Genomic DNA, 22,989 nt, shown 5'->3' on the forward strand with positions numbered 1-22,989 from the left:
ATGAGGAGCGAGGAGAACATTTTTAAAAAACAACTCTTGAATGGTTCAGTGAACCAACTCCACATTGAACAGACACACAAACATCTAGCCGCCTTTGAGGCAGAAGGTCACTTTCTCCTGTGTGTCCCTGATCTTCAGAAACTACTTTCTTTCTCCTTCCTTCCTTCCTTCCTTCCTTCCTTCCTTCCTTCCTTCCTTCCTTCCTTCCTTCCTCCCTCCCTCCCTCCCTCCCTCCCTCCCTCCCTCCCTCCCTCCCTTCCTCCCCTCCTCCTCCTCTTCTCTCTCTTTCTTTCTTTCTTGAAGCAGGGTCTCACTCAAGCCCAGGCTGACCTGGAATTCATACATAGCCTCAGGATGGCCTTGAACTTATGACAATCCTCCTACCTCTGTCTCCCAAGTGCTGGGAAAGGCCACCATGCCTAGCTTTTTTTTTTTTTTTTTTTAACAGATAAGCCTTCACAGGTTCCTGAGCCCCTTAACTTTCCTTGTCAAATCACACAAAAGAATTGTGCATATTTATGGAGTAGGGGTATGGTCTGATTCAATACATGTATGCAATGTATTATGATCAAACATCCATCTATTTATAATTTCATAGTGTTTGGGGCCTTGGACTCCTTCCTTTTAGTTTCAGGATCAAGTCTAAGCAATGAAGATGGCTCAAGTCTGAGAAAATGTGTTTTGCAACTCAAGAAGCTGATATTTGCACCTTTATTGAGCCTATCACAGATTTTAGGCTTGGGATATAGGATTAGAAAGAGTGAATGAAGTCAAATTTTCATCCTGCAAGAAGTGAATAGAGTGCTGGAGAGATTGCTTAGTGGTTAATGTGCTTGCTTGCAAAGCCAAAGGACCCAGGTTCAATTCCCTTGGACCCACGTAAGCCAGATGCACAAGGCGGCACATGTGTCTGGAGTTCATTTGCAGTGGCCAGAGGCCTTCTGCGCCCATTCTCTTTCTCTACCTCTTCTCTCTCTCTCAAACAAGTGAATAAAAAGAATTCAATTAAAAAATAAGCTGGGTGTGATGGCACATGCCCTTAATCCCAGCACTCAGGAGGCAGAGGTAGGAAGATCATCTTGAGTTCAAGGCCACCCTGAGACTACATAGTAAATTCCAGATCAGCCTGGCCTTGAATGAAACCCTACCTTGAAAAGTATAAATAAATAAATAAAAGTGAATAAAACTGAAGTGCCCTATCTTGTAACTGGCTTTTGTAATTCTCAAGTCCTGAGCCCCTCCCATGCTGTGTCCTCTCCTCTAACTCCTTCCCCCACAGCTGTGAGGGCAAGATTTACTAGATGGAATGTGTTTGCAAAATCTGTTTTGTTCATTGGAATATGTTTATCAAGAACGAAAGAAAAAAAATCTGTCCCTTCTCACTATTTACTTTTTGGTGACTGCCTTCTGGGATTTGGAACTGGATAAGCAGATGGACTTCACGGAAGGAATCAGGCAGAATGCCAGGGTGTGTGTGTGTGTATGTATGTGTGTATATATATATATATATATATATATATATATATATATATATATATATATATATATATATATATCTTAGTCTCAGTGTACATATGGCAAACTGCCTCATCCAAACAGCTGTGCTGATTTGGGGGAGACATGAGGGGTCAGCTTCTTATGGACTCCCTCTGCTCCAAGGTGCACCTCCTGGTTGGGCCCGATCATTTGTAGTACTCTCAGGAAACTGAGCCACTTTGTTTGCTGGACTCTGGCTGTGGTAGTCAAGGGCTGTACCACATTCAAAACTATTTCCTGTTGTTTGTAGGCATGCATGTGTGCCCACGACATACTGTGTGTACTGCTTCAGTGCCTTACAAGGCTCTGCAGAGGCATGACTGTATGCTGTATGTATGTGTGCACAGGAGCATACGTGGGCATGCCAAAAGGCCTGGAGGATGATATTTTCCAAGTCCCAGGAAAAATATAACTTCCAGAAGGGAACAGGGTACACTGGCCACTCATGTATCAGCCTGCTGCTGCTGAAAGGAACTGAGAGGGACTGTGGAGAAGCAGTTTCCCTCTTAATTTTTTTTATCATCATCTCCAATATAAATTTCTATTGCATACTTTCATAATTATATACTTTAACTCAAGATCTGAAGAAACTTCATTACATTCCAGGGAAATATATATATATATATTTCAGTTCAGGTGAATATTTCCTTTCCACCTGGGAAAAAAATTTAAACTATTTAAAAATAGCAATTCTGGCCTGGAGAGATGACTCGGTGGTTAAGGAGCTTTCCTACAAAGCCTAATGATTAGGGTTTGATTCCCCAAGTACCTATGCGAAGCTAAATGCACGAAGTGGCACAAGCATCTGAACTTTGTTTGCACAGGCTAGAGGCCCTGGCATGCCCATTCTCTTTCATTCTGTCTCTCTGCTTGCAAATAAATTAATTAATTTAAAAAAATTTAAAAAAGTTTTAAGGGCTTAGAAAGATGGTTTAGTGGTTAAGGTGCTTGCCTACTTAGCCTAAGGTCCCAGGTTTGATTCCCCAATACCAATGTAAGCCAGATGCACAAGGTGGTGCATATTTCTGGAGTTTGTTTGCAAGTGACTGGAGGCCACTGCATGTCCATTCTCTTTCTCTCTCTCTCTCTCTCAAATAAACATATAAATAAATAATTTTTAATTTTAAAAATCCAGGTATAGTGGTACATACATTTTAATCCCAGCACTTGGGAGGCAGAAGTAGGAGGACTGCCATTAATTAGTTCAAGACCACCCTGAGACTACATAGTAAGTTCCAGGTCAGCCTGGGCTAGAATGAGCCCCCACCATGAAAAACCAAAGGCAAAATAAATTAAAAAAAAGCAACACTTCCCAAATATGAAATCAGTGCCAAATGGAGCCAAGAAGCAACAAACAACTCCTTGAGATAGAGTGGACTAAATCCCTTAGTTTCAAATAGCTCAAAGAAAGAGCATTAAACCATTACAAGTCCAATAGACCAAGGTGCTATAGGTAATGGACCTCATAAAAATGGAACAAAAGGCTGTTCCTGAAAAGGTTCTGCAGACCTTTATGCTGCAGTGAGCACCGAGCAAGAGAGATGCTGCCCAGGAAATGAAAGGCCTCACTCGTTCCTCTCCAGTGAGCGAAGCCCAAGAGGAGGGTTCCAGGGCACTCTCCCAAACACTCAATAATACCATCCAGAGCCTTTGATTCAGGGAACATGCTGAAGAATAAGCAGCCTATTAATCTGAGTTTTCTGGTGTGCCTGCCTATACAAAGCAGCGATGAACTAACTCCTTGGCTCTTGCAAGCATCCCTACTGCACACCATCCCTGCTCCACTGCATGGCTCAGTTCCTCCTTCCACCACTGCATGCAATTTGTCCCTGGAAAGGCTTCAGAGTTTAGGGGTCCTAATAGTTTCATCTAAGGATGCCCAGATCAAACCCAGGGTATAAAGAATGGAAACAGCATATCCTTGTCTGACCACATAGCCATGTGACTAGGTTCAAATGAGAACTGTGTGGTAGTGTGACTGGGTAAGAGACAAAGTCATCAGTCTGCCTCTTTTTGAGCCAAGTTGACAACCCCAGGCCTGGGAAAGGAAGGCCCAGTTTCAATTGCTTCCTAGTCTTGGTTACCTTGGTGGCAAGAGGGCTCCTGTATGGGTGGGCATTGGGTGTCATTCTGTAGAAACAATTCTGGCAGTTTTGCTGAAGTACAAATGAATAAATAAGGCTCTGAAGTTTTGAAGAGGAAAGCAGGAGACAGAAGTAGCCTTTCACCCTCAAATCCTTTCACAGTGAGTTCCTCTTTAGGTGTGGGGGCTGGGGAGATGGCTCAGTCAACAGAAATGCTTGTCACGCTAGTATGAGGACCTAAGTTCAGATCCCCAGCACCCACAGAAATGCCAGGCATGATGGTGCACACTTGTAATTTCAGCACCTATGAAGGTGGAAACAAGAGGTCTCTGGGGCTTACAGACAAGAGAGATGGCTCTGTGGTTAAGGAACTTGCCTGCAAAACCCAACTACCCTGGTTTGATTCTCAGACCCATGTAAAGCCAGAACAAAGTGGCACATGCAACTGGAGTTCATTTGTAGCAGCTGGAGTCCCTGGTGTGCTCACTCATTCTTTGTCTGTCTGTCTCTCTCTGCTTACAAATAAATAAATATGTTAGAAATGAGATCCCTGGGGCTTAATGGCAAAGCTAACCTAGCTGAATCTGTGAGTTTTGGGTTCAGTAAGAAACCCTGTCTCAAAAAATAAGGTGAGGGGGCTGGGAAGATGGCATAGCAGTTAAAGGCATTTGCTTGCAAAGTCTACCAGTTGGGTTTAATTCCCCAATACTCATATGCAAAAAGTGGTGCATGTTGCCGGGTGTGGTGGCACACACCTTTAATCTCAGCACTCAGGAGGCAGAGGCAGGAGGATCACTGTCGGTTCAAGGCCACCCTGAGATTACATAATGAATTCCAAGTCAGCCTGGGCTACAGTGCGACCCTATCTTAAAAAAACAAATAATGGAGCTAAGTGTGGTGGCACATGCCTTTAATCCCAGCACTGGGGGGGGGGGGAGGAAGCAGAGGTAGGAGGATCGCAGTGAGTTCAAGGACACCCTGAAACTACAGAGTTAATTCCAGGTCAGCCTGAACCAGAGTGAGACCCTAACTCAAAAAACAAAAAACAAAACAAAAACAAAACAAAACAAAACAAATAATGGGCTGGAGAGATGGTTTAGTGGTTAAGGCACATGGCTGCAAAGCCTAAGGACCAAGGTTTCATTCTCCAGGTCTCACGTAAGCCAGATGCACATGGTCGCGCATGCATCTGGAGTTCGTTTGCAGTGGCTAGAGGCCCTGGCACACCCATTCTCACTCATTCTCTCTCTTTCTCCCTCCCTCTGTCTCAAATAACTAAATAAAAGTAAAATATTTTTTAAAAACTAATAATAATAATAATAATAATAATGATAAAGTGGTGCACGTGCCTGGCACTCATTTGCAGAGGAAAGATGCGTTGGTGTGTGTGTGTGCACACACATGAAGATAACTACATAAATAAAACAAGATGGGGAGTGATTGAGGAGATGCCTATTGCCAACCTCTGACCTGAATACACACCTACACACGAGGACACACATACGCGCATAGGTGCCCATGCGTGCACACATACACACACATTCAAAGCAAAAATCCAACGGGTGCTCAATAAAACCACAGGTTCTCCTTCTGACCTGGAAAGGAACACAGAAAGGCTTATGGTATTAACATTCAATTATAAATAAGGGCTTGATTGCTGAAACATCATGACTGAGGTTAGGATCACAGGCTAAGAGCAGCCATGGAGGCCAGCCAGCTGTGTGGGCACTGACCTCATGCAAGGTATATGCCTAATCATAAAAGGAACTGGTGTGACAAAGTAGTACAGTGTCACTGCTACTCAATACACACACATTTTTTGCATGTGTGTGTAGTATGTTGTGGTTAAGTGCGATATGTACATGTGCTTTTGTAAATGCATGTGCCCTATGCACCTGTACATGGAGGCCAGAGGAGACCAGAAGAAGTTGTTCTCCATCGCTCATCTACCATATACACATATACACTCTCTCTCTTTCTTTCTTTCTCTCTCTCTCTCTCTTTTTTTTTTTTTTTTTTTTTGAGGTAGGGTCTCACTCTAGCCCAGGCTGACCTGGAGGAGTTCACTCTGTATTCTCAGGGTGGCCTTGAACTCACTGTGAGCCTCCGACCTCTGCTTCCCGAGTGCTGTGATTAAAGGCATGCACCACCACGCTCATCCCTTTCTTATTTTAGTATTTGGAAGTAGGATCTCACTTTAGCTCAGGCCAACCTGGAACTCACTCTGTAGCCCAAGCTGGCCTTGAACTCATAGCAATCATCCTATCTCAGTGTTCTGAGTGCTGGGATTAAAGATGTGAGCTGTCATATCCAGCTTCACACACACCCTCTTAAGCTCATATCCCTCTGACCCCAAATTTATATACCATGGGAAACACATTTAATGAAAGTTTCCTTTCTAGAAATAATTTCAAAGAGTTGCTTCTAAAGTCTTCTGACTTTCAGAGAACCACTTTGTGGTAAGTCTACTGACTTGAAAAGGGCATGCATCTTACAAAAGAAAGCAAAGCAGCACAAAAGCTTATACATTTCATGAGAGTGACTGGGATGCCACAAAAATACAGTGACTAAGCATGGGCTTTGAGGTTTTCCTCTTATGCCACTTGTTAGATGTGTGATCCCAGACACTACATAAAAGCAGTGAGCTTCAACTTCATCTGCAAGATGACAGTATTCCTAGAGGATTGTGGTGAGGCTTCTGCGACAGTAAAACTGTTAAGTACAGCGAGAGATGAAAAGTGCTCAACAAGCCATAGCTTCACCTACCACTCTAACTCCTCAGCAGTTAAACGTGGTTCTGTGGGAAGAATCCAAGTACTGGTGTGTGCACGTGCTCCATGTGCTTGCATGCACAGACCAGAGGACATGAGCTATGTGAAGTAGGAGTTCGTTTTCTTTTATTTACGAGAGAGAGAGAGAGAGAGAGAGAGAGAGAGAGAGAGGAGGGAGGGAGGGAGGGAGAGAGGGGAGGGGGGAGAGGGGAGGGGGGGAGGAGGGGGAAGGAAGAGAGGAGAGATTTCTTTTAAAAAATATTTATTTATTTATTTATTTATTTATTTATTTATTTGAGAGCTACAGACACAGAGAGAAAGACAGAGGGAGAGAGAGAGAGAATGAACGCGCCGGGGTACCAGCCACTGCAAACGAACTCCAGACGCGTGCGCCCCCTTACGCATCTGGCTAACGTGGGACCTGGGGAACCGAGCCTCGAACCGGGGTCCTTAGGCTTCACAGGCAAGTGCTTAACTGCTAAGCCATCTCTCCAGCCCAAAGAGATTTCTTTATTAAGCTGGGCTTATAAGATCCTTAGGTGTTCCATCAGTACTTTGGAAGCAAAAATTTGGGTTTCATGGGTTACTGATTAAAGGGCAATGAGAGATCAAATTGTGGAGCTCTGGGGACCTCACATTTGACTTGGGAACTGCTGACTGATTTGGAATATTCCCACCCTAGATTCTGGCAGATACAGCCTTCATTCTCTAAGCTTCCACCTGTTGAGACAACAGATGCAATCTGAGCACAAGGGGGCTTGCAAACCCAGATCTGGTATCAGACAGCCTTTCTGTACAGCATTCCTGGGGTCATGAAATGACAAACATTCCAACAGGCTGAATCTAACCCTTCCTGCCCTGCAACTGGCGCCTTGTGAAACTGTTCCTTGTGGGTAGAGCCTTTGATATCTCTCTTCAAGGCTGAGATAGACTTCATTAATATTGATGTGCTGTAATTGTTAACCTCATTCAGTATTTATTTACAACCATTCTTCTCATATGCTAATGAGTGACACTGGGCTCTTCAGATAGAGAGGAGGGAACTGGACTTTCTCTGCCAGCATCTCCTTGGCAAACTCCTACCCCCTGAAACAGAAGTTTGCACAGAGGGAATGAGGCCAAAAGGAGGGAATGCAGTAGAGAGAACAAAATGATGTGAAAAGAATGTCTGCAATGTAATGGTGAGGAAAGAAGCCCAGCTGATGGGGCCACGGTATGACTGAGGTTTGGTGACACCCACTCAGTGGGTGATAAAGAGAGACTGAAGGGTGGGGGTCTGGGAATTGATGAAAAGGACAATATGTTAGATTTTGGGATTGAGGAGAGGGGTGGAGATGAGTGGGCCCACGAGTGTCAAGGAACTTAAAGCCCTCTCTAGAATTCATTCTGTTTTCTTATATACTTTGAAGAACTTAATAGGCAGGAAACTGAGTGGATTTCTGTAAGGCAGTTAAATGCCTATTGCCATGCTTATCAAATGCTTGGCTTGGAGAAATATTCCCCTAAGCATCATTATGAAATGAAGAAACATGGAGAAATAAACATTGTTTTTCTTCCTCCAAGTTATGGTTAGGTATGTCAAAGAACAGCATGACTAAACTGGCAGAGAAGAGTTCAGAGATTGGAGAAACTGTACTTAAATTTTTTTTTAATTGATTGATTTATTTGAGAGAGAGAAAGAGGGAGAGAGAGAGGAGAGAGGGAGAAAATGGGCATGCCAGGGCCTCAAGCCACTGAAAAGAAACTCCAGACGCATGCACCAACTTGTGCATCTGGCTTACGTTGAGTCCTGGGGAAATCAAATCTGGGTCCTTTGGCTTTGCAAGCAAGCGCCTTAACCACTCAACCATCTCTCCAGCCCCTTTTTGTCTTTTTAAAATAGTTTTATTTACTTATTTATTTGCAAGCAGAGTGATAAAGAGTGAGAGGGAATATGGGCACACAAGAGACAGCAAGTAAATTCTGAGTTGCCTCACCCATTCTGAATGCATGAAAGGATGATATAAGACAAATAATGGGGATGGGAGGAAAAATGCTTTTGATATATAAATGTTATAATACTAGCAGTAGCAGTACACTCAAGACTTCTTAAATACTCGATGCCAATTCCCCCTCTTTTTTTTCCCCTCATATTTCCCACTTTCTATTCAGACAATTATGCCTATCCTGCTTGGGGGCCACATCCTCTTCTTTCTCCCAACCTGGCCTCTTCTGTGAAGAACATTGAAGTTCATCCCTACCCTTGAAGTGCCTTTCTGTAAGGGTGAAGAGGCAGGAGAAAACCCTATTACATTAAAGATTTAAACACAGTTTATTTAAGCACAGAGTACTGGTTCTAAAGAGTAGGTTTTATATCTGAGTTGTTTGTGGGAAATCTCTATCCTTTTGAGAACAAATTTCATCTTACTTTAAGTTTTCAATGAACTAAGTTCCTCTTAGAAGGAAGTAATAATTAATTTAATCAATAGAAATTTGCATCAGACCTTACCTATGCTTAGGGACAAACACCTTTAAAAGACTATAGTGACATCTCTTAACCTTTTAACATTATCTCTACCCTGGCCTCTTTACCTCTTTTAGTTATCTACCCCTCTATGAAAGTTTTAATGCCATTGACATTATATATGCTCTGTGTGTGCTTTCTAGCTGGGGGGTATGGTGGTAAAGCACTTGGGAGGTCATCAGTGAGTTCCAGGTCAGTCTGGGTTGCATGACACCTTGCCTCAAAAAATTGAGAGTCGCTGTGAGTTTGAGGTCAGCCTGGGCTAGACTGAGACCCTACCTCAAGAAAAAAAAATTGAGAGAGATTGCTGGGCGTGGTGGCAGACACCTTTAATCCCAGCATTCAGGAATCATAGGTAGAAGGACTGCCACAAGTTTGAGGCCATAGTGAATTCCAGGTCAGCCTGAGCTAGAATGAAAGCCTACCTTGAAAAACAGAAGAAAAAAAAATTGAGAGACGGAGGAAGAGAAACAATGCGGGGGGGGGGAGCATTCTAAAGGCATTTAAAAGGTAAGGTCTGAAAAGCTGAGAGTGGTGGCTCGTGTGTATAATAGTAGCCCTTAGGAGGATTGCTTTGAGTTCATGGACAGCCTGGGCTACAGAGTGAGGCTCTGACTCCAGAAAAGCACATCATCTGACTTACTGTGTGCTACAATTGAACCTAAAATTCTCTCAAACCATCAAGCACAATTAAACTTTTGTTCTGATGTTACAAGAGAGAGAAAGATATCTTTATGCCTATCTTGTTAGTGCTACTTCTTCCATGGGAGCATGGGAGAGAGGAGAGATCAAAACCTTATTCTTTTTTTTTTTTTTTTTCTTCTTCCCAGATTGGGTCTGATCTACCCACAGAATAAATGGCTTAGTTCTTGGCAGTGGAATAGGTTTTTTGTTGTTGTTGTTGTTTTCGAGGTAGGGTCTTACTCTAGCCCAGGCTGACCTGGAATTCACTATGGAATCTCAGGGTGGCCTAGAACTGACAGCAATCCTCCTACCTCTGCCTCCCAAGTGCTGGGATTAAAGGCATGTGCCACCACACCCAGCTGGAATAGTTTTTTTTACAATAGTCCTATTTGCAAACTGGAAGAGGTAATAGGTTGTTAGGCCCTTCAAAAACCCCTAAATAGTTTATTCTACAAGTCAACAATATCTTCCCTTGTAAGAGAATTAAGTGGAATTGAGTTCATTATCTAATTAAATGTCTCCCAACCTTCACAGGAAGACAGTCATTGGTATTGGTATTCCCCTCTTTAAGGCAGAGACATGATGGCTGGATGTTAGGTAGTTTAATTTAGGTCACAGAATCACAGTGCTTCATATAAACATCTTATCTAACGTGAAATTACTCTCAGGATTTCTAGACCTTGGTCTCTTTTCTGGTTATTACTATACTACAGGATTATGGTACTATGCTAGACAAGTTTGTAAACTTGCCCTGCCTCTGGTTAAGTTTAACTGCCTCTGCCAATACCTTCTCTCTCCATCTGGTAGAAGCAAAGCAAAAGGAGGTCTAAGTGAGTCTCTAAGAACAGACTAATGGGGAGAAACAGCTCAAGCTATTTCTCCAAAGGTTACTATTTCTCCAAAGGTTACTATTTCATAAGTGCACGGTTTAGATAACAGCACGGAGAACAAACTATATAAGGAGGAATGGAAGTTTCACCATTTAACCATTTTTGCAGGTTTGGTGAGAGACATTAAACGTGAGTGTGCTCCTCAGGAGATATAGACCTAAGTCAGGACTCCCACAGACGGCTCTGAAGGAACAGGAGAAAACTCTTACTTTATTAGCAGTTAGGAAACTGACCACATCTTAAAGCATGCCATAAGTGAGTGGGGATTATAGGTTAGTAGACCAAATAAAACATACTATCTAAAAGGATCCTTTGCTTTTAAACAACCCTCAGGCTTTTAAATTCCCTCAAGTAAGTCAGTGTTAAAATTTTCTCAGAATAAAACACAATTTATGTGTTATAAAGAATAAATTCAAGCCCGGTGTGTTGGCACACACCTTTAATCCCAGCACTCAGGAGGCAGAGGTAGGAGGATCAATGTGAGTTCGAGGCTGTCCTGAGACTACATAGTGAATTTCAGGTCAGCCAGCCTGAGCTGCAGTGAAACCCCTACCTCGAAAAACCAAAAAAACAAAACAAAACAAAAGAATAAATTCAATGCCAGGCATGGTGGCGCACACCTTTAATCCCAGCACTTGGGAGGTAGAGGTAGGAGGATCACTGTGAGTTTGAGTCCAGCCTGGGCTACACAGTGAATTCCAAGTCAGCCTGGGCTAGCATGAGACCCTACCTCAAAAAACAAAAATAAATAAATAAATGAAGTTAAAGCCTTTACTCATCACCAACTCATCTCTATCTCTTCAGACAGAAAGGACTTCTATCCCATTGAGAAGGATTAAATCGCATATGAGGGCGAATTTGATCTATCTATCTATGTATCTATCTATCTATGTATCTATCTATCTATGTATCTATGTATCTATCTACCTACCTATCTATCTATCTTTTTGTTATCTATCCAGAGGGAGAGAAACGGGTATGCCAGGGTCTCTAGCCACTGCAAACTAAAGCTGGACACATGCACCACTTTGGCTTTAGGTTGGTACTGGGAAACTGAACCTGGGTCCTTTGGCTTTGCTGCCAAGTGTCTTAACTGCTAAGCCATCTCTCCAACCTCCCCAGTTTTTTTGTTTTTTTGAGATAGGGTCTTGCCATGTAGCTGTGGTTTTCCGGGAACTTGCTGTGTACACCAAACTGTTCTCGAACTTAGAGGAACCCTCCTGCCTCTGGCTCTCGTACTGGGGTTATAAGTGTTCCCCACTATTGATATGCCAATATTAGCAGATTTTGTCTATCTTATTCTACCACTGTAAGTAGTTAAAGAAGCAATCTTAGCTGGATCTGGTGATGAAGGCCTGTAATCCTACTTGGGAAGCTGAGAAAGATGAATCATAAATTTAAGACCTGCCTGGATTCAGAATGAGTTAAGACAAGAATGGGTAATTTAGTGATAGCCTGTTTCAAAATAAAAAGTGAAAAGAGGACTGGAGAAACAGCTCAGTGGGTAAAGACGCTTGCTTGCAAAGCCTGGAAGACTGGGTTTGATTCCCCAGTACTCCTGTAAAGCCAGATACACCAAGTGACACATGCACCTGAATTTCTTCTGCATTGGTTAAAGGCCTTGGTATTCTCCCCCCCTTTCTCTCTCAAATATATGTGTGTGTGTGTGTGTGTGTGTGTATGTGTGTGTGTGTGTGTATGTGTGTGTGTGTATTTTTTTTTTTTTGAGGTTGGGTCTCATTCTAGCTCAGGCTGACCTGGAATTCACTCTGCATTCTCAGGATGGCCTTGAACTCGCGGCAATCCTCTTACCTCTGCCTCCCAAATCCTGGGCTTAAAGGCATGTGCCACCACATCCGGCTAATAAAAATATTTTTTAAAAAAAGAGAGAAAGAAAGGGTGCTAAATTCATGTAGCACACAGGTAAAGTGCTTGGCTAGCATGTGAGAGGGTCTAGGTCCTATCCCTAGTAACTAACACACGTAATCTTAAATTCAAGAAAAAGAAAATTCAGGCTGCCAAAGAAAACACTTTCTCCAACAAGCAATATAAGGCATAATAAAATAACAAGACTGCTGGGTGTGGTATATATATATATGGAGAGAGAGAAAGAGGGAGAGAGAGAGAAGGAGAATGGGCATACCAGGGCCTCTAACCAATGCAGAAGAAATTAAGGTACATGTGTCACTTGGTGTACCTGGCTTTTCAGGGAATTTACATAGTGAATTCCAGGCCTGAGCTGGAGTGAGACCCTACCTCAAAAACAAACAAACAAGACCATTCTTATCAAATGTTTTTTTTTTATCTTGAGTGCTCAAAACATTTGCTAATATCTTAATACCCACTTTCCACTTTTGCTTCCCCACCTTCCTCTCAATTTGAGAGGGAACAGTAATCTTGTTACACAGGAAGGATGTCTTTTCTTCATTGGTGTATTTTTAAACACAACTTGAAGAAAACAACTCCCAGAGAGGTTGTGGTGGGGCTGCTTTGTTCCACCACTTCAAAGGCAGAGTGGCCTTGAAGGCTAAAACTCCTTCACTTGGGTCAACAGAGAATGGTAAAAAGGCATTTTTCCTTTCAGATGTAAGGAAAGAAGCAGACCCACTGACTCACTGAATCTTGAGTTCCAGGCCAGCCTAGGCTATACAGTGAGATCCTATCAAAAAAACCAATGATCAGGCTGGAGAGATGGCTTGGTGGTTAAAGGTGCTTACTTACAAAGCATGCTGGCCTGGGTTCAATTTTCAAGTACCCATGTAAAGCCAGATGCACAAAGTGGTGCATGTATCTAGAGTTCATTTGCAGTGACAAAAGGCCCTGGTGTGCCTATTTCCTTTCTTTCCCATCCTCTCTCTCTCTCTGCTTGCAAATAAATAAATAAAAAAGCAAGGAAGCTGGGCGTGATGGTGCATGCCTTTAATCCCAGCACTGGGGAGGGAGAGGTAGCAGGATCACGTGAATTGAGGCCACCCTGAAACTACATAGTGGATTCCAGGTCAACCTGAACTAGAGTGAGACCCTATCTTGAAAAAAAAACAAAACAACAACAACAAAAAAGCAAGAATTGAGCCTATTCCTTTTTATCATTATTATTATTAACAATGAAAGCCACTCAGACTGCGCTCCCTCCCTCCACCTCTCCGGGGAGAGGGGAACGATCATCAGATCATCAATGGCAGCAGGCAGTCACAACGCGCGATGCCCCTGCCAGCTTCATGCTCAGGAGAGAACACTGTGCCTCCTCCTCGTGACGAGGTAGGGTCTTAGTCCAGCCCAGGCTGACCTGGAATTCACTATGGAGTCTCAGGGTGGCCTCGAACTCACGGCAATCCTTCTACCTCTGCCTCCTGAGTGCTGGGATTAAAGGCATGCGCCACCACGCCCAGCTCAAGCCTATTACTTTTTAGTAATACACTTGCTCAGCATGTGTCAGACCTTGGGTTTGATCTATATTGCTACAAAAAATGTACAATTAATTTTTATGAAAAAGATCAGCCTGAATATACCAACTCACTATAACTATTCTGGGGCTGAGGAGATGACTCAGCAGTGAAGGTACTTGCCTACAAAGCCTAACAGCCCAGGTTCTATTCTACAGTACCCATGTAAAGCCAGATGCACAAAGTGGCACATGTGTCTGGGGTTTGTTTCAGTGGCTAGAAGCCTTAGAGTGCCCATTCTCTCTCTCAAATAAATAAGTACAATATTAAAAAAAAAAACACAAAAACTTTTGTTGGGCTGGAGAGATGGCTTAGTGGTTAAGGTGCTTGCCTACAAAGCCAAAGGACCCAGGTCAACTCCTTAGGACCCACATAAGCCACATGTACAAGGGGTGCATGCATCTGGAGTTTGTTTGCAGTGGCTGGAAGCCCTGGCATGCCCATTCTCTCTCTCTCTCTACATGCCTATTTCTGTATCTCTCTCTCTCTTTCTCTCAATAAATAAAAATAAAATAAATCTTTTTTTTTTTTAATCTTTTGTTAAAACCAATAATGTGTTCACATTACATGAGGTACTTAGCACAGGCAAATTCACAGAGACAAAGTAGAAGAGAAGCTACCACGGCCAGGAAGGGAAAGGAGGGAGGAATCATGAGCTGTTATTGAATGGGCATAGAGTTTAAATGTAGGATATGCAAAGGTTATGGAAATAGCTGCTGACAGTGATTGTGAATGTACATAATATAACTGAATTTTAAACTTTAAAATAGCAAAACTAGCAAATTTTGTTACATATATTTTACCAGACTCAAAAAACACTGTCTTTTAGTTGGGAAGAGGAAGGGGAGCAGAGGGAGTAAAAGTGGGACAAGAGAAGATAATGGGGGATGAATATAGCAAAATACATTTACATGAAAGAAAATGTCATAATGATGTCCATTATTATGTATAATTAATATAAAATAATTAATTTTTTGAGATTTGCAAAAAATGCATTTAAAAATATCCAAAGAGATTATGACCTGATTGAGATGGGGAGGGGATATGGAGAATGGAATTTCAAAGGGGAAAGTTGTAGAGGGGGAGGGAGGGTATTACCATGGGATATATTTTTTTTTAAATTTTTTATTTATTTATTTGAGAGCGACAGACACAGAGAGAAAGACAGAGGGAGAGAGAGAATGGGCGCGCCAGGGCTTCCAGCCTCTGCAAACGAACTCCAGACGCGTGCGCCCCCTTGTGCATCTGGCTAACGTGGGACCTGGGGAACCGAGCCTCGAACCGGGGTCCTTAGGCTTCACAGGCAAGCGCTTAACCGCTAAGCCATCTCTCCAGCCCAACCATGGGATATTTTTTATAATCATGGAAAATGTTAATAAAAATTGAGAAAAAAATATCCAAAGGGATTATTCTACCATTCCTTTATAAAATAATGTGATCTAGGTAATTCCTCAAATTTGCCTGTTCATGAACATCATTTGGGATGCTTCTTAAAGTGATAGACTCTTGGGGCTATGAAGATGGCTCAGTGGTTAAAGGAGCTTGCTTGCAAAGCTTAATGGTCCTGGTTCAATTTGCAAGCCACAATGTTCATTTGTAGCAGCAAGACACCATGACACACTATTGCCCCCATAGTAAACATATTTAAATTAATTAATTAAAAAATTTGTAATTACCGGGTGTGATGGTGCATGCCTTTAATCCCAGCACTCGGGAAGCAGAGGTAGGAGGATAGCCGCGAGTTTAAGGCCACCCTGAAGCTACCTAGTGAATTCCAGGTCAGCCTGCGCTAGAGCAAGACCCCACCTCGGAAAAACAAAATTATTTATTTATTTGCAAGCAAAGAGAAAGAAAGTGAGTATGGGCATGCCAGGGCCTCTTGCCACAATGCAAACAGACTCCAGAAGCATGTGCCACTTTGTGCATTTCACTTTATGCGGGTAATGGGGAACTGAACCCAGGCTACCAGCTTTGCATGTAAGCACCTTTAACCACTGATAGGATCTCTGCTTACCTCCCAGACTGGCTCTTTGTTTTCTTCTTAGATCCTCTCAAGCATCTCTTTCTAAGTAACAAATGCAGGGAATGTTTAGTTGTTACAGAGTCTTTAGCTTAGCCAAGGGTAGAACTGAGAACAACACCTTGGCCTCTGCCCATCTGCAGTCCTAAATGGCAGCAACAGAGATGCAACATTGGGTCTGCAATGATGCATTCTATGTTCCCAAGAACACTGTGCCGCACCCGACTTATTTCTGCCGCTCTGCGAGATCATGCCCTAGGAACTGCTGTGCAATTACTACAATAGGAAAATAACCTTGGATTTGAAAGGGTGTAAGAATTTGTCTTTTTTAGGGGAGAAATCAGGTTTAATTTTTGGCTCAGGGAAACTATAGAAATTTTGTATATGGCAGGTAGTGGGTGAAAAGGTGCTAGAATACCTAAGAACATCAAAATTATAAAAGAAAAATTCTGCATGATTTCAAGTAGTTTGGTGGAGAATTTCTTTTGAACTGACAAAACAGCTTGTCAATAGTCTGTAAGTTTCAATGCAGCAAGTATCATTTTAAGGCTCTGAAGGGAGAAAAAGCGTGTTTCACGTTCCTCAAACAATTGACTGCTCCAGTATTTCTAAAAGCCAGGTGTCCCCCCACCTTTTATAGATATATTACAGACATACTTAGTATGGATACATCATGTATTGGTGCCTTCCTGCTTCCCTGCCCTCATTCCGTTGGAGGCCCTGCTCAGTGGGGTTGCAGGTACTCCTCATGGGGTTGGGTTATGCCTTCGACTGGAGAGCACAGAAAGAGAGAGCTGTAGAAGCTGGAGTTAGACAAGACAGCAAAGATCATGGACAGGACCCTTTCTCATACTGGCAAGTGAAATAAGCTTTACCTGTCATGTCTATTAAACAACTGGCCCAGCTCAATCCCCCTCCATTCTTGGTCATTTTTCCTCAGAAATGTTGCTAATTAGAGTGATGAACTGCGAAAAAGCAATGTTTAAGTCAAATCAACTAGATAAAATCATCTGTGAGGGCTGGAGATATGGCTTAGCAGTTAACTTGCCTACAAAGCCTAAGGACCCAGGTTCAATTGCCAGTACCCACATAAGCCAGATGCACAAGATGGCACATACATTTGGAGAGGCATCTGTAGAGGCTGGAGGCCCTGGCATACCCATTCTCTCTCTATCTGGCTTTCTTTTCAAATAAACAAATAAAATATTTTTTTAAATCATCTGTGGGAATGACCCTTTTATTCCACAATAAATTATGACTATCTCTTTGCTAGTACTAGTCATTAAAAAAATGACCTTTAACAATCTATGAAACTCAGGCTTAGAATCAACTTTTCTTCCCAACCTATTCTTGAATTTTTTTTAAAAAAACATATTTTTATTTTATTTATTTAACAGAGAAAGAGGGAGAGAGAGAGAATGGGCAAGTCAGGGCCTCTAGCCACTGCAAGTGAACTCCAGATGTGTGCACCCCTTGTGCATGTGGCTAACGTGGGTCCTGGGGAATAGCACCTGGGTGCCTTAGCTTTGCAGGCAAATACCTTAACCACTAAGCCATCCCTCCACCCCATCCTGAACTTCCTTTTTAACATCTTTGTTAAGTGACTGTCTAGAAAAGCACTATCCAGTAGAATTTTCCATAATGATAGAATTATTATTTGGTACTGCCAATATGGTAGAAGTCACTAGTCTATGCCTATGAGTGCTTGAAATGGAACTAATATAACCAAGAACTGCATTTTAATTGTATTTATTTAATTAATTTATATTCATAAGGAAAGAAAGAGGGAGATGGAAGATGGGTCTGACAGCTTAAGGAACTTACCCAAGATCAGTCAGCAAAAAAAGTATGCAGCTAAGACTAAAAACAAGTTTGCATTTCTAAAACCACTGCTCTTTACTATTCTGCTTGGTTACCTCCTTGTGAAAGCCTAGCACACAGATTAAATGCTTACTGGAGGGATTCTTTGATTGTGGAATGTAAGCTCCATATAGGAGTAAGGACTTTGTTCAAATTTATACATCCAGCACCAAAACAGTTTCTAGTATACAGCAAACACTCAGTAAAAAATTTTTTTTCAATGAGGGCTAGGAAGATGGCTCAGTGATTAAAAGCACTTGCTGTGCAAGCCTGAGGACTGAAGTTTGGATACCCAGCACCTGCATAAAGTTGGATGCTAGTAGAGAATCATGTGTAATTCCAGTGCAGCTATGGCAGTGGGAAGTAGAGTCAGAAGAATCTTAAAGCTGGCATTGGCAGTGGTAAAACAAGAGAGGCCCTGTCTCAAACAAAGTAGAAAGCAAGGGATGACATCCCAACGTTGACCTCTAATGTCCAACATGTACCATGGTGTGTATACATGCCCTCCACACGATTTCTTTATTTTATTTTATTTTATTTTATTTTTTGGTTTTTCGAGGTAGGGTCTCACTCTGGTCCAGGCTGACCTGGAATTAACTCTGTAGTCTCAGGGTGGCCTTGAACTCATGGCGATCCTCCTACCTCTGCCTCCCGAGTGCTGGGATTAAAGGCATGCGCCACCACGCCCGGCCAAGATTTCTTTTTTTTAAAAAAAATTATCATATTTATTAAGGGAAATACAGAGACAAGGAAAGGCACCCACATGGCTAGAGATCCCCTGTGGAAGGCCTGGAAAAACCTTGGAAAGAAAAGAGAGAAAGAAAAGTTCAAGGAGCTTCTGCCATATGGTGAGCTGGAGAGGATAAAGAACCCATGTGGAGAGTAAGGGCTAGGGGGCCCTCCCCTCTGCTCAACCCAGCTGGGCCTGGGCCAAGTCAGCCCAGGTCTAGCTGAGGGAAAAAAAAAAAAACAAAAAACCAAAACTGACCCACAGCTGGAAGTTCCCACGTAGTCAAAGAGCTTGCCCTCCCCTTGCAAAGGTATTTATAAGCTTATAGCATACACAAGATTTCTCAAATGAAATAATAAAGCAATCACCTTTCTTCATTATTCCCTTGATTCTTGTGTTAAGTTAAAAGCTAATTTAGTTTCTGGCTCGATACTAATACTGAGTTTAAATCTTTTGGAGCTGTATAGTTAAGGTCCATGCTATCATGCCTTTCTTGACCTTTTATTATTATTATTATTATTATTATTATTATTATTATTATTATTATTGTTATTTAGCTTTTTGAGGTAGGGTCTCGCTTTAACCCAGGCTGACCTGGAATTCACTATGTAGTCTCAGGCTGGCCTCAGGATTACTCAGAGTAATCCTCCTACTTCTACCTCCTGAGTGCTGGGATTAAAGGCATGCGCCACCACACCTAGCTTGGCCAAATTTTTCAGTTCAGTGTTTTTCCAACTTTTTTTTTGTGATCCTGGGGGTCAAACCCAGGGCTAGGGAAGCACTCTTCCTCCTCTACACCCCTAGCTCTGGAACTCAATTTAATTTATACATATTACCTTGATATATTCCTACTTTATTTGTAAAATGAACCTTTTGCTTATGCCCTGAACATGTGTGATATAACAAAAAAATAAGAGTTATCCACAATCAATAGATTAAATTCTCCTTGAGTGTCAGCCTCCTTGAGCATCACTTTTCATGACATTTAGGTGTATTCCTTAGTCATTGTCTCAGCTGTTTATTCAACAAACATTTACTAAGTCCTATGTGACAAGAGCCATTCTCAATGAACAAAAGAGACCCAACCCCTGCCCCTGTGGAGTTTACAAACTAGTACAAGAGGGTCAGGCCAAACACAAGCTAAAGTAATCAAGGTCACAGAAAACAAAATAGTAGAAGGTCAATGGTCAATTCCAGAGTCAAAGAATACTAGAGACCTAACCAATAACAATGCATGAACCCTGATTGGCTCTTGGGTCAGCAAGCAAATAGCTATTAAATGTAGTAGGGAACAACTGAAGATACCATAATTTGCTAAGAGAGGTTATAAAATGAACATCAGTTTTCCAAATGTCATAATGACACTGGAGTCATGAAGGTGAACAAGACAATGTTCTTTTTCTCTTTTCTAATGTTTTATTATTTATTTATTTATTAAAGATGTATTTACTTGTTTGTTTTTTAGAGACAGACAGAGAGAAAGAGAGAGAGAAAGAATGGCCATGCCAGGGCCTTTAGCCACTACACAAAAGTGAGACAAGCGCAAGGTCATACATGCCCATTAGGTGACACAAGTGTCTGGAGTTCAATTGCAGTGGTTGAGGCCCTGGTGTACCACTTCTGTCTCTCTGTCTCTCATGCTCTCTCTAAAATAAAATTAAATTAAAAAGTTAATCAAGATACAAAAACCTCTACAGTATAATATAAAAAACACAAAAAATCAAGATAATACAATCCCATCCCAAATTATAAATCCATCAGAAATGACCCCCAGTAAGACTGTTTTAGATAAAATGCCTGACAAAGATTTTAAAAAAATGATTATATCTATATTTAAAGAAATCAAAGAAGAACCAACTCCTGAAGGAATCCTAAGAGAACACAGAAAACCAACTTAATGAAATAAGTAGGTCAATACAAAACATGAGTATAGAAATAGAAATAATGAAAAAATACCAATCAGAAATACTAAAAATGAAAAACAGAGTAAGTCAAATAGAAAACTCTTTAGAAAGTCTCACCAGTAGAATGGATCAAGGAGAGGACAGAATACCTAAACCAGAAGACCAGGTGGCAGATCTAATACAATCCAACAGGAGGACATTACATTCCTAAATATATATGCACCTAACATGGGGGATCCCAAATTCATCAAACACTATTAGAATTAAGGTCATGGAGAACACTAAACACAGTTGTAGTGGGTGACTTCAACACCCCACTCTCATCAATTGTCAGGTCATCTTGGCAAAAATAAATAAATAAATAAACAGAGAGGCATCTGGACTAAATGAGGCCATAGAAGGAATGGGCCTAACAGATATCTACAGACATTTCACCCAAATGCTGCAGAATACACATTCTTTTCAGCAGCACATGGAACATTCTTTAAAATAGGCCATATATTAGGATACAAAGCAAACCTTAACAAATACAGGAAAATTGAAATAATTCCTTGCACTCTATCTGGTCACAATGAGATCAAACTACAAATCAACAACAACAACAAAAAGCTATAGAAAGCATGGAAAGTAAACAATACACTAATGGATCAATGAAGAAATCAAGAAAGAAAGAAAAAAATTCATAGAATCAAATGACAATGAGAACACAACATACCAAAAGTTTTGGGACACAATGAAAGCAGTCCTAAGAGGGAAATTTATACTTTTAAGTGCCTATAATAAGAAATTATAGAGGGGTGGAGAGATGGCTTAGTGGTTAAGGCATTTGCCTGCAAAGCCAAAGGATCCCCATTTGATTCTCCAGGACCCACATAAGCCAGATGCACAAGGGGGCGCATGCATCTAGAGTTCATTTGCAGTGGCCAGAGGTCCTGATGTGCCATTCTCTCTGTATTTGCCTCTTTCTCTGTCTGTCGCTCCCAAATAAATACATAAAAATAAACAAAAAATTAAAAAAAGAAAAAACCAAACCAAGAAACCAAAAAAAAAAAAAAAAGAAAAGAAAAAGAAAAAGCAATCCTAAAATTATTTGGAAGCACAAAAAACCTCAAATATCTAAAACAATTTTGAGCAACAAAAATGAGGCTGGTGGTATCAACATACCTGATTTTATTTTATTTTATTTTTTGAGGTACAGTTTCACTCTAGTTCAAGCTGACCTGGAATTTACTATATAGTCTCAGGGTGACCTCAAACTCACAATGACCCTCCTACCTCTGCTTCCCGAGTGCTGGGATTAAAGGTGTGTGCCACCACGCCCAGTTTCTGACTTTAATCCATGTTACAGAGCCATAGTAACAAAAACAGCACAATACTGGCATAAAAACAAGACACGTAGATAAATGGAACAGAATAGAGGACCCAGATGTAAGTCCAGGCAGCTAGAGCCACCTGATCTTTAACAAAAATGCTGAAAATACTCACTGGAGAAAAAACAGCCTCTTCAACAAATTGTGCTGGGAAAACTAAGTATCTATAGGTAGAAGGATGAAAATAGATCCTTATCTCTCTCCATGCATAAGAATTAAATCTAAATGGATCAAAGACCTTAATATCAGACCTGAAACTCTGAAACTGCTAGAGAAAAAAGTAAAGGAAACCCTTCAACATACTGGCATAGGCAATGACTTTCTGAACATAACCTGTTGCTTGGGAAACAAGATCAACTGCTGGGACTTCATGAAATTACAAAGCTTCTGTACAGCAAAGGACCCTGTGACTAGAGCAAAGAAGAAATCAACAGAATGGGAGGAAATCTTTGTCAGATATACATCTACCAGAGGATTAATATCCAGGATATACAAAGAACTAAAAAAACAAAAACAAAAAAAAAACTAAATAATAGGGCTAGAGAATGGCTTAGCAGTTAAGGCATTAGCCTGCAAAGCCAAAGGACCCAGGTTCGATTCCCCAGGACCCATGTTAACCAGATGCACAGGGGGCACATGCATGTGGAGTTCATTTGCAGTGGCTTGAGGCCTTAGCATGCCAATTCTCTTTCTCTGTCAAATAAATTATTAATAATAATATTTTACAAACTAAATAATAAATAATCAAACAACCCATTTAAAAATGGACTATGAGGGCTGGAGAAATGGCTTAGCGGTTAAGCGCTTGCCTATGAAGCCTAAGGACCCTGGTTCAAGGCTTGATTCCCCAGGACCCACATTAGCCAGATGCACAAGGGGGCGCACACGTCTGGAGTTCGTTTTCAGCTGCTGGAGGCCCTGGCATGCCCATTCTCTCTCTATCTATCTGCCTCTTTCTCTGTCTGTTGCTCTTAAATAAATAAAATAAAATAAAATAAAATAAAAATTTAAAAAAAAAAAGGGCTATGGAACGAAATAGAGTTCTCAAAAGAAGAAATACAGATGGCATATACACATCTGAAAAAAATGTTCTAATGGGGAGGTAATATGATGGAGAATGGAATTTCAAAGGAGAAAGTGGGGGGGAGGGAATTAACATGGGATTTTTTTTTATAATAATGGAAAATGCTAATA

The 22,989-nt window shown here is 41.4% G+C and overlaps 1 protein-coding gene and 1 pseudogene across 1 annotated transcript in view; both read right to left on the bottom strand.

Moving 5' to 3' along the window:
* C1H11orf49 (chromosome 1 C11orf49 homolog) overlaps positions 1-22,989 on the bottom strand; it is a 270,359-nt gene that overhangs the window by 67,551 nt on the left and 179,819 nt on the right. The window lies entirely within an intron of this gene.
* On the bottom strand, positions 13,581-13,721 carry LOC123458059 (annotated as a pseudogene).

This window comes from Jaculus jaculus, chromosome 1 (assembly GCF_020740685.1).
Source record: "Jaculus jaculus isolate mJacJac1 chromosome 1, mJacJac1.mat.Y.cur, whole genome shotgun sequence".
NCBI classification, from domain to species: Eukaryota; Metazoa; Chordata; class Mammalia; order Rodentia; family Dipodidae; genus Jaculus; species Jaculus jaculus.